A 12,125-nucleotide genomic window follows, 5' to 3' on the forward strand; every position below is an offset into this window, starting at 1 on the left:
AGTCTTATACAATCATCACACATATCAATAAAATCTCAAGAACATCAAGAACACTTCATGGCTTTTGGAAATAATTTGATCAAATCCCTAAGAAATAGTTTAGCTAGGCATGAATTAAACTAATCTGGACATTAATTCTATGGAAAACAGTAAATAAACAAGAAGAAAATGAATCAAAAACAACTATATTAAAATTATGAAATTCGGATTACAAAAAGAAAATAAAACCTAAGTTAGAACATGACGAACAAAGAAGAAAAAGAAGGAGAAGTTGCTCTTTGGATTTTGGCCCAGAAAACGTGCATCAAAGGAAACTAAAAACACAATAAATTAAGTGATACACTTGAGAAAATCCGAAACCCCAAAAGATGCATAAAAAAAAAAAACCTAAATCATAATCCTCATATTTATAGAGAATTGGATTTACAAAAAGACTGGAAGAGTTAATTCTAGCCAAGTATTCAAAGCTGGTCGTTGTCCATTTCTGTCTATAGAACTCAACTTTTGATTTGGATCGCACAAAGATTTGGAAATATCTAGACTTTTTGGAAGATGCGAAGTCGATCGATTGAATATATGTCGATCGATTGAACTTTGATCGATCGATTTTATCATGTTTTGAGAATCGATCGATAGCATCTTGATTGATCGAAGTTGGGTCGACTGAAAGTAGATTAATCGATTTATTGACTATGCAAATAATCGATCGATCGAAATGCCTTGGACGATTTTTATCTTTTCAGGATCAACCTTGAACTCTGGAAATGACCAAATTGACATTGATGTATTTTCAGGTCTAATTCAAGTGTTCTGAACTAGATTTCAACTAAGACCTGAAAATAAGACATAACACAAAACTACAACAAAACATTATGTATACAAAACAAACTAGGTCTAACAAAGACAAATTAAGGGGTTTTGAATCAAATAATTCAAAACTTATCATTACTCGACCAATCGCTCGGTTGACAATACCTGTCGCTCAATCGATATTATTCTGATGAATGCATATTTATCCGCCACCTATCATTAATTGATAAATAGACAGACTTATTATTTAAGTGAGCTAATTAATAATATTATAGGTTATAATATTATTATATAAAATTTTGTTATTGGCACAATATTATTTAGAATAATAATATTGTCAATGATATAATATTATTGAGATAATAATATTTGCAATGAAACAAACTAGGCTCTAAACGGACTTAAAATTATATTTTTAAGAGTTAGATTAAAATGATAAAAACTCAAGGTGATAAATATCTGCAGTAGAAAGGTAATTAGTAAGTTTTAAATAAATATCTTTAGATTAACCCAGATTAAATTAACTAGATAAAACCTAACCTTGGATTAATTAGATATTTTATCTTTAAATCTGATTAAATTAATTAAGATAGAATTTAACTGGAGTTAAGTAAAAATATCTAGAGGAATATATTCCTTTAATATTTATTACGGTGACTCACTACCATGAGTCATCAACTTCATCAGCAAGTCATACAATTTGCTGAGCAAGTTTATATTTACTTCATTCGCCTATAAATGGAACTCTTCCTTCAAATAAAAAACACTACTTCTTCTGACAAAACCAGGTATAGCGAGTGATAAATGAATATAGAAGAAAATTTTTCTTAATAATAATCTTTCTACATGATGGGGTATATATACAATAAACTTGGGTTACATAACCGTTGGCAATTAATGTCATAATCTTCTATACATGGAAAACATTTACGTAGAAGGGATGTGAACGTTGCTGGCTAGAGATTTTCCTTTCTCAAAGGATTTGTGACCGTTGCTCATACTTCTTTCCTCAACACTCCCCCTCAAGTTGGAGTGGATATTCATGACACCCAACTTGCCAAGTAGGTGATGGAATTGTTTTGAACCCAACGCCTTAGTAAATAGATCAGCAGGTTGTTGAGTGGTAGATATGTGGAAAGTCTGAATTATCCCATCTTGCACTTTTTCCCGAATGAGGTGACAATCAATTTCTATGTGTTTTGTTCTTTCATGAAAAACGGGATTCGACACAATGTGAATGGCCGCTTTGTTGTCGCAGTACAATTTCGCTGGTTGTGGATGTGAGATCTAAAGATATGCTAATAATTGTTTCAACCAAGTAATTTCGCAGCAGGTTGAGGCCATAGCTCTATATTCTGCTTCAGCTGAGGAACGGGATACTGTTGTTTGCTTCTTCGTTTTCCAAGATATTGGTGAGTTTCTAAGGAGTATACAATATCCAGTGACTAAGCGTAGAGTGTCTTTGCATCGTGCCCAATCTGCATCACAAAATGCATGTAATTGAATGTTGCTTGTGGCTGATAAAAGAATTCATTGTCCTGGAGACTGCTTGATGTAGCGTAACACCCTATGCGCTGCATCTAAATGGGATGTGCGTGGCTTGTCCATGAACTGACTCAACATCTGTACTGCATAGGCCAAATTAGGTTTGGTGATGGTTAAATAAATCAACTTACCAACTAGTCGACGATATGATGAGGGATCTGCAATAGGGTCTCCATCATGTTCACTGAGTTCCAGATTTTGCTCCATGGGAAAAGTACTAGTTTTGGCGCCAAGGAAGCCTGTATCTTCAAGTATTTCAATAGCATACTTTCTTTGTGATAGAAAGATGCCTTTCTTTGAAGGAGCCACTTCAATGCCCAGAAAATACTTTAAGTTGCCAAGATCTTTTAGTTTGAATTGGTCACCCAAATGTTTCTTAAGTTTTTGAATCTGTTCCAAGTTATTGCCTGCCAATATAATGTCATCTACATATACAAGAATAGCTGTGAAGTTACCTTTGTGGGATCGGACAAATAGTGAGTAGTCTGCCTTGGATTGTTTATAACCTGAACCAATGAGAATGGAAGAGATTTTCGCATACCATTGTCTTGAAGCTTATTTAAGGCTATAAAGGGATTTGTTGAGTTTGCAAACTCTAGTCTCCCCCTTTCATCTGAAACCAGGAGGAAGGTGCATAAACACTTTTTTGTCAAGGTCACCATGGAGGAAGGCGTTGTTGATATCAAGTTGATGCAAGTGCCATCTGCAGAAGGCAGCAAGGGCAAGGAGAGAGCAGACAGTCACCATCTTAGTGACAGGAGCAAAGGTCTCCGTATAATCAAGGCCTGCATGTTGGTTGTAACCCTTAGCCACCAAGTGAGCTTTATATTGTTCCATTGTACCATCTAGGTAATATTTTATTTTGTAGACCCATTTACATTCAATGGGTTTCTTCCCGAGTGGAAGAGGAGTGAGAGTCCATGTCTGAGTCGACTTAAGAGCATCCACCTCAACACACATAGCATCACGCTACTTAGAATCCTGCATGGCCTGCAAAAAGGATTTTGGCTCTTGTGCAAGGGAAATAGCAGTGGTAAAAGCACAATGGTGGTAGAGAGACGTGTAAGATAAAAATGTGTCAAGGGGGTAAGGGGTACCTTGGGAAGGCACCAACGCTGATTCAGATGATTGAGTGGTACGAGATGGTAGAGCCTGTTCGAGATGGAAATCACGCAAGTATGCAGGTGGCTGGGTCGACCAAGTGGATCGCCGAGTGATTGGAGCTGGTGAAGGGACAAACTGATTGGCAGAAGCGATAACTGGCGCTGTAACAATAGGTGACAAGTGGGTAGATACATCAACAGGAATATCAAATGGGATAGGTAAGACCTGGTGAGTTGCCTCGGGGGAAGTTTAGGTAAAAGGGAAATGGTCTTCATAAAAAATAACATCATGAGAGATGAAGGTTTTGTTGTGATCGAGATCATAGAGGTGGTATCCCTTTTGAGGGTTTTTGTGGATGAGTGGAGGCAAAGCACAAACAACCGAAAACTCACAAGTGATGGTAGTTAGGTTTCGAGTTATATAACTTCTCATATGGAGATTTGCTAGATAGAAGGGGAGTAGGGTTCTATTGATCAAATAGGCAGCTGTTAGGATAACATCTCCCCAAAAACATGGGGGCAAATGAGCCTGAAAGAGTAAGGTTGGAGACATATTGAGACGGTGACGATGCTTGCGTTCAACAACTCCATTTTGTTGTGGAGTAGAGATACAACTGGTCTAATGGATGATTCCTTTGTCGGAATAAAAGGATGGAATGATGAATTCAGGGCCATTGTCACTACGAATGATTTTGATGGTAGTGGAGAATTGGTTCTCGATAAGATTAATGAAGGATTGTAGAAGGGAACGAGCCTCAGATTTATGTTGCATCAAATCTAACCATGTACATCCGGTGTAGTCATCAACAATGGTAAGAAAATAACGTGCCCCATTAATGGAAGTTGTGTGGTAACCACCCCATATATCAACGTGAAGTAATGCAAAAGGTGCAGTAGAAGAAATTTGACTAGTTGGAAAAGGAATACGTGTTTGCTTTGCAAGAGGACAAACAAGACATTCTTCAAATCTGAATTACATATTTTAGATACATTATTGGAGAAGAATGACAAAACTTTATTGGAGAGGTGACCTAATCGGCGATGCCAAAGCTGTGAAGTCGACTTTGCCACTTGACATCGTGCGGGTCTTGTGTTGGTGAAGTAATACAGGCCATTCCGCTCAGTGCCTAGACAAATCATCTTCATCGAGCGAAGGTCCTGGATGAAACAAAAGTCAGAAGAAAAAATAATGAGACAATGCAAGGTCCGACATAGTGTGCGCACAGAGATCAGGTTAAAGTTAAAAGTAGGAACACAAAGGACATTATGAAGAACTAGGGATGGGGAAAAAAATCACAGATCCAGTGTGAGTTACAGAAGCATAAGAGCCATCAGGTAATTGAATAGTACAACCATGAACAAGATAGGATTGGGTCAAGACTATGGGAGTACTAACCATATGGTCAGTAGCACCACTATTAAGAATACATAATGAGTCAGTAGACAAGACAGAAGACGTACTTGAGAGAGATGATTCAGTACTACCTGCTTCAGTGAGCCATGGATTGTTGTAGAGCAACATTATTCAAAATTGCAAGGAGTTGTTGGCACTGATCAAGTGTAAAAGGTAAACTGCTGGTAGTGGAAACTTGGTGAGCACAAGGCTTAGCACCAAAACCCAAGCTAGATGAGGAGCCAGAGTCAATCTTGCGACGGGTAGGAGGAAATCCATGAAGATGATAGCGCCGCTTAGTAGTATGACCGTCATGACCACAATGAGTGCATTTCGGTCGTTCCTTCTTTTGAAAACCATATCGATTGTCCTTGGTGGCAGGTTGCCTTTTGCAGCCAAGGAAATACCCTCAACGGTAGGTGGGGCTGTAATGCCTCGTTGGCGTTCTTCTTGAAGGACCAAAGCATATGCACGATTGACTGAAGGAAATGGTTCCATCAAGAGGACATGGCCACAAACAGCTGCATATGATTCATTAAGACCCATGAGGAACTTTACGGTACGCTGACATTGTTGTAGTTGGAGGCCCTCCTTTAGTGCACCACATGTGCAAGATGGACTGAGTTGAAGTGCTGACAGTTCATCCCATAACCCCTTCAATTTTGTGAAGTATGTGGCCACTGACATGGTGCCTTGAACAAGTGTGTTGATGTCTTGCTCTAGTTGAAACATGCGAGGCCATTCACTTGGGAGAATCGTTCTTTGAGATCCAACCAGATGTCGCAAGCAAGGTTGCAATAAATAACACTAGTACAAATGTCATTAGAAATAGAATTTAATAACCAAGATTTTACCATATTATTGCAACGACTCCATTGTGGAAAATCATTGGAGGATGTTGCCGGTGGAGAGATGGTTCCATCAACAATTCCAAGCTTGTTCTTGATGCTGAGAGCCATAATGATTGCTCGACTCCATGTTTGGTAATTCTCCCCATTAAGAGGCTGGGATGCCAACACATGATCAGAATGGTGGAGGTAGAGGTGATGGTTGGGATCTTGGAAAGGAGGTGCGGAAGGTGCGGTTTCAGCCATAGTAGAGACCCTTTTTTTTTTTTTTTTTGGGAAAAGTACATATAACTCCCTCAAACTACCACTCAATTGTCAATGTACCCCTCAAACTACCAATTGTGTTAATGTCCCCCCCCTAAACTACCAAAAAATGTTAATCCCCTCTAAGACCAACAAAAAGACAAAAATGATCCTAATTTTTTTTGAATAAGACAAAAATGTCCTCATAAATTCAAAAAATTAAAACTAAAATTAAAAAACTTAGAAAAAAAAATAATAAAAACTAAAAAAAAATATTTAAAAAAAATTAAATAAAAAACGAAAAATATAATAATAAAAAAAAGAACAAATTTTTTATTCTTTAAAAAGAAAGCAAACAAAAAATAACAGAAATTTATTTATTTTTAAATAAAAAAATAAAACAAATGAAAAAAAGAAAAACCAGTTTTTATTAAATTAAAAAACAAAAAAGAACAATTTTTTTTAAAGAAAAAAAAACGAAAAAACAAAAAATAACTAATTTTTTAAAAAAAATGAAAAAAAAACCAGTTTTTATAAAATTAAAAAAACCAAAAAGAACAATTTTTTTTTTTAAAAGAAAAAAACGAAAAAAAAAAACTGAAAATTAATTAATTTTTTTTAAATAAAATAAATAAAAAACAGTTTTAATTTTTTATTATTTTTTTGGAATAAAATTTTGTTATTTTCTATTTTTTTAATATTTTTTTTAGTTTTTATTTTATTTTAATAATTTTATAAAGGGCATTTTTGTCATTAGGGGGAGATTGACATTTTTTGGTAGTTTAAGGGGGGACATTGACATAATTGGTAGTTTGGGAGGTACATTAACAATGAGGTGGTAGTTTGAGGGGGGTTATATGTACTTTTCCTTCTTTTTTTTTTTTTTTTTTTGAATAGGAAGGCACTAAACTGTAGTTTATTCTGGTCTGTGGGCTTCTACAGATGGGCTTGAAAAATAAATGTGGGATAAGTAAATGGCTGGCTTGTGGACCCGTGGTTAACAACTGAACCCAAAAACAATAAAAGGTAAAGAAATAAAGAAGAACCCAAAATAGGAAAGAACCTTCTGGATGTGTTGACCAAACAAATGAGAGGAAAAGCAGTGTTTTCCTCGGCAGAATGTCTTCGTCCTCTGCGAGCTACTAGAGGCCAATATAGCAACCAGCGGCTGGAACTTAGCGGAACAGCACGGCTTGGGCGTGAATCGGAACTGGTTGAAGCTACTGCTGTCGGAACTACAGCGTGGGTGTGAGCAGACTGAGCCTTGGGGCGTGGATTGGTGGCCTCTGACCATCGAGGACCACTGTGACGGGTGGAGAACAGGCCAAACGTTTTCTGACCGGCGAAAACGAGTGGTCTAGCACCCAAAAAAAATCAGGCAATATATTGCCGAGACACTGCAATAGAAAGCAACAGTTATGAAAAAAACAAGGCTCTGTTTTTTAATTGAAGAAACAGAGTTTTCTTATTCTCTCAAAATCACCGCTATGCTCTGTTTTTCTTGTGATTCTACCTCAAATTATTGTTGATTGCTTTGTTGTTCTCTGTTTTGATTCAACCAATTTGTTGGGTGATTTGTGGATTTGGGTTGTGAGTTGGATGTATACCGGTTGTGTGTCTCTTCTGTGTCGGCCGTGTTCTCTGTTAGTGGGGATGTTTGATGGACCAATTATGGGTATTTGGGGTCTTGATCGCATGACTGTGTGTGTTGTGTTTCAGTAGTGTGATTTTGCCCTGTTTGTGTGTCTTGACAGTGTATTTGTGACTTTGAGTGAATGGGTTTCTCAGTTCTGGCCGTGTATGTTAGTTGTGGAGATTGTGATGAGTGGGGGTTTAACTGATTGGGTGATTTTAGAGTTAGTTGTGTGTACTGTGATGTTGGGTTTTGATATTTTGGGGTTTTCTTGTTGAATCCTTGTCGTTGGCCAATTAGGGGTGAGAGACCCGGATTGTAATTGCTGTGTGTGTTTACATGCTAAAGTTATGGGATTCTTGTTGAGCTATTTGTGTATATACCGATTGTGTGTGTTTCCCTGTTCTGATTGTGGTGATTTGGGTTATCCTTAGTTGTCATGAGTTTACTGGGTTTTGAGTGAGTTCCATAAAATAATAATGTTAAGTGATTTCTAAGTAAGAAGGGTAATTGTATCTATGTTTATATAGATTATACAATTAGGATTTATGGGTGTTGATATTAACACTCTATGTATATAAATGTGTTTATTGCAAATGATGAGTTAAGAGACTGCACCAAAGGGTAGTAAGTAAAATACTTACTTGTAGCTTTCTATAATGTCGTGATTATAGATTTGTTTATTTGTTTGTACATGTGAATTTATATATTTTCTATTTTAATTAAACTGATTAATAAGCAACTGAAACCGTAGGTTTTCGGTCATCTAGGATCGTAGGCTTCCAGCCAAAGATAATAAATAAGCAACTGAAACCATAGGTTTTTGGTCAGTTGGGACCTTAGCATCCAGCAAAAGAAAACAAACAGGCGATTAAGAGCATCCTCATTGGCCTCTCCAACTTAAAAATTTCACCAAAATTTAGAGAAAGGTCTCAAAAAACACCATACATTGAACTCCCTATAATTTCTCCAAACTAATATCTGTCAGACACTCTCATCAAATTTAACCCACACTTTTCCTACGCTATTCAATAAAATATTATTTCCTTCTCACTTCCTGCCCATCACACTTTTCCTCCGCGCTATCACTCTTCAGCTTCATCTCTCGCCCATCTCAATTTTCCTCCGCACCATCAGTCTTCCGCTTCATCTCTATGTGCAGCTGGCCCAATTTCTTCATCAAAATCCAGACGAGTTCTTCACGGTAATTTCCCTCTCTCTCACTCTGTCTCTTCTCAAAGCTGAGTTCTTCATGGTACATATATCTCTCTCTCCCTCTGACTCTCCCTCTGTCTCTCCTTCTCTCTCGCTCTCTCTGCTATACAACACCGAGAGAGAGTCCATTAACGTCTGGGTGACTAGGTGACTCTTTCTCTCTCTATCTCCCTCTCTTGCACTTGAAGACGTCTGGGTGACAATTTCTTCTGGCCCATCTCGATTTTTTTACAAAGATTTGGTTTTTTTCATATGGGTATTGATTTCAGGTTCAAAGATCTAATTTTTTTTCATCTAGGTATGATGATTGTCTGCAACTTGGAATTAATACTTGTTGTATTGCTATAGATGTGAATAAATGAACTACTGCATTGGGTTTTTTCATTTATAATTTGGGTTTATGAATGTTGTTATAGTTTTAGCTTAAATTTCCTCACTTTATCAATTTAAGGTTGTCAGCTTTCATTTTATCAATGGTGTCGTACAAGACTGGTAACTGAAATTATCCATAGCCAGAAGATCTCTCTCTCTCCTGAGTCTCCTCTTGCAAGTTTATTGCTAGCCGTACGGTTCCAAAGGCTAAAGCTTCTTCAATCTCCAAGTAATTCTTTAAACGAGAAAATGGCGTTAGACTATGTTGGATGATTCCAGGTCTTCTGCTTTTTGGTGTTCTCTTTCCAGAAAATGATAAGCTCAGACCAAAGAGGTATAATTTGGGTTTTCCTTCATTTACTGAGTTGTGATCAAAATATAGACGAATAAAACTGAAATGACATGATGGAAAATCTCCGGTTTGATTAAATAGTAATTAGCTACACACTTTAGTTCTTCATAATCATAGTTGTAGTTCTTATTATTATTAAAATTGCTCTTAAAATTTTATGAGTTATGATTGAGTTGTGCGTTTATGCCATAACAATAACAACTTTGTTCATCATTTGCCTAGGAATATATGGGGCCTCTAGTTAAAAGTGTTCAATTCAGTGAAAACCACACAATGGGTTGGGTGTTCATTTCAATTGTGAGTTCACATGATGTTTTGTAATTTGCTGGAATTTTACACAATTGAACTAATTGATGATATTCCATTAATAGATGGTACTAGATACGTAAAAGTACTATACCCTTTGGCCTTTTTGGCCTTTTCACATAAACAAACAAACAAGGAGCTCACTACAAAAAAAAAAATGCCCATTCTTGGCATTTTTTAAATGCCAGGAATGCATTAATAAATGGCAGGAAACATGTTCCTGGCACCTACAAATACCACTAATACAGTGTCTGGAAAATAAATTTGCTGGCACATATATTATACGCCAGCTTATCCTGGCACCAACAATTGCGCCAAGAAAGAAGTTATGCGCCCGGAAATTAAATCAGGATGAAGAGCTAGCTTCCAGCTGGCGCATGCCCACGTGCCGGGAGGGCATGCGCCAGGAAGATGATTTAATATATTAAAAAAAAAAATTGTTATACATATATCATGGGAACATTCATTTGAAAAATAGCAATTTCAGTAATGGAATTTAAATTCAGGAAAAGTCTTAAATTACATATTATACGCCCCTCCATAAAATGTAAGCAATTTTAAGCTTTTAAGCATTTCTACTTCGTATTATAAAAACATGATTAACATAAGTTCATGCGCTCATACTCGTGACCAGATCAGTCAAAAATGAAAAATATAATATATATTTGAAAGTAAGCAAACAAAAGAGTAATGTTTCAATCTGGGCTTACAAAGAGTAGTATCTCAATGTGCTATCATCCTATAATTAATGATAATATTCAAGCTAAATCTACTAATGACCTAAAGACTTTCTGATTGACATCCCTCTAGCTCTCAGCATAAACAAACTTCTGTTTAGATTGCTCTCCATATCATCAGTGACAGAAAGGCAAAATGTTATCAAGCCCCACCGCAGGTTTAGGCGCCTCCGCACGTACAAATGCTGTAGGTGTAAATGCAAAGACTGGGTAGTCAGGTCGCCTGTTTTGTACAAAAAAGCATTCCACCTGCTTCCAGATTGTTGGCTGAAAAGTTTAATAAACCACCATGTTAACATCAAAAAAGAAGGGAACATCATGTAACAACTGTCACAAACATCTTAGAAAATCAAATCCCTTAGCACGATTAATCACTCGGAAAAGAAGTAGGAATACATCCATTAACTATGCATTAATTTTAGGAATTCCACTGATTTGTTTAATCGATTACCACCACATAAGTGACAACAATAGGAAATCACCATCAATCAGATATGAATATCGCATCAAAATTACCACGGATGATCAAGATATTATTTAGACAAGATGATTGCACATAGATTGGCAGTATTCACAAGCTGCAGGAGTGGTTTGGCTAATTCATAGACAAGGTTATTGTAGTTTCTGCTCATCCACTGTAACAATTAGAAACCTAAAATTATAACAATGGTAATCATGAAATCATATCTCATACATTTGTACTTCAAATCATTTGTCATAAATCTACAAAGAAGTCCAAATAACACTTTTAAGTATTGCCATGCCCTTAAAGCCAACTCTGATCGAAAACAGTATCAAAGCACGTGTTTGATGTGTGATACAAAATCATAATGTTCACTGAATAAAACGACGAAAACAGTATCGAATCACATGCTTACCCATCTTTTCAGTTGCAATACATATCTCCTCTGATATATCTACAGAAAATGAAGATGTAATAATGGAAGTTCATTTTAATACATTTCTCTTAATGCTGCTATCTCAATCAACACAAACAATCGAAACTGACTTATGCCTTCCTACACTAGCTACCATGTGTTCAATCATAGTAATTAACACACAAAGCACACAAAGACACTTTCAAATAAATATTCCAGAAAATTACACAAGTAGAATTTATATTGATACATCTCACTCCTTAAAAAATGTAAGAACCATAATATGCATGCTAAGTTCGAAAGTTGCCAAATCAGCAATAAATCAATAAGTTAACAGTGAAAAACAAGATAAGCTATCAATAATTTAACAATGGAAAAAAAAAAAAAAAAAAAACCTTAGTATCATATGCCTCTACTAATTTATGTAAAACATTGGGGATTTAAAGTTTATACCTAATCATCTTCTTCCTCACCATCCACTCCATCATTGTGACGATCTGCGTTGGTGACACATTCGGGGAGATTTGGGAGAATAGGTTGATAATCAGAGTCAAAGTTTGGCTAACTGACCATCTACATACACCAAATATTTCGATCATAATATGAAAAAAATAAATAAAAGTATTCATTATATAAAGACAATGTTATGTATTTATCGATGGGTGCAAATTCTGAAATGCAGCTTTTAAT

This window comes from Alnus glutinosa, chromosome 2 (assembly GCF_958979055.1).
Source record: "Alnus glutinosa chromosome 2, dhAlnGlut1.1, whole genome shotgun sequence".
Classification (NCBI taxonomy): domain Eukaryota; kingdom Viridiplantae; phylum Streptophyta; class Magnoliopsida; order Fagales; family Betulaceae; genus Alnus; species Alnus glutinosa.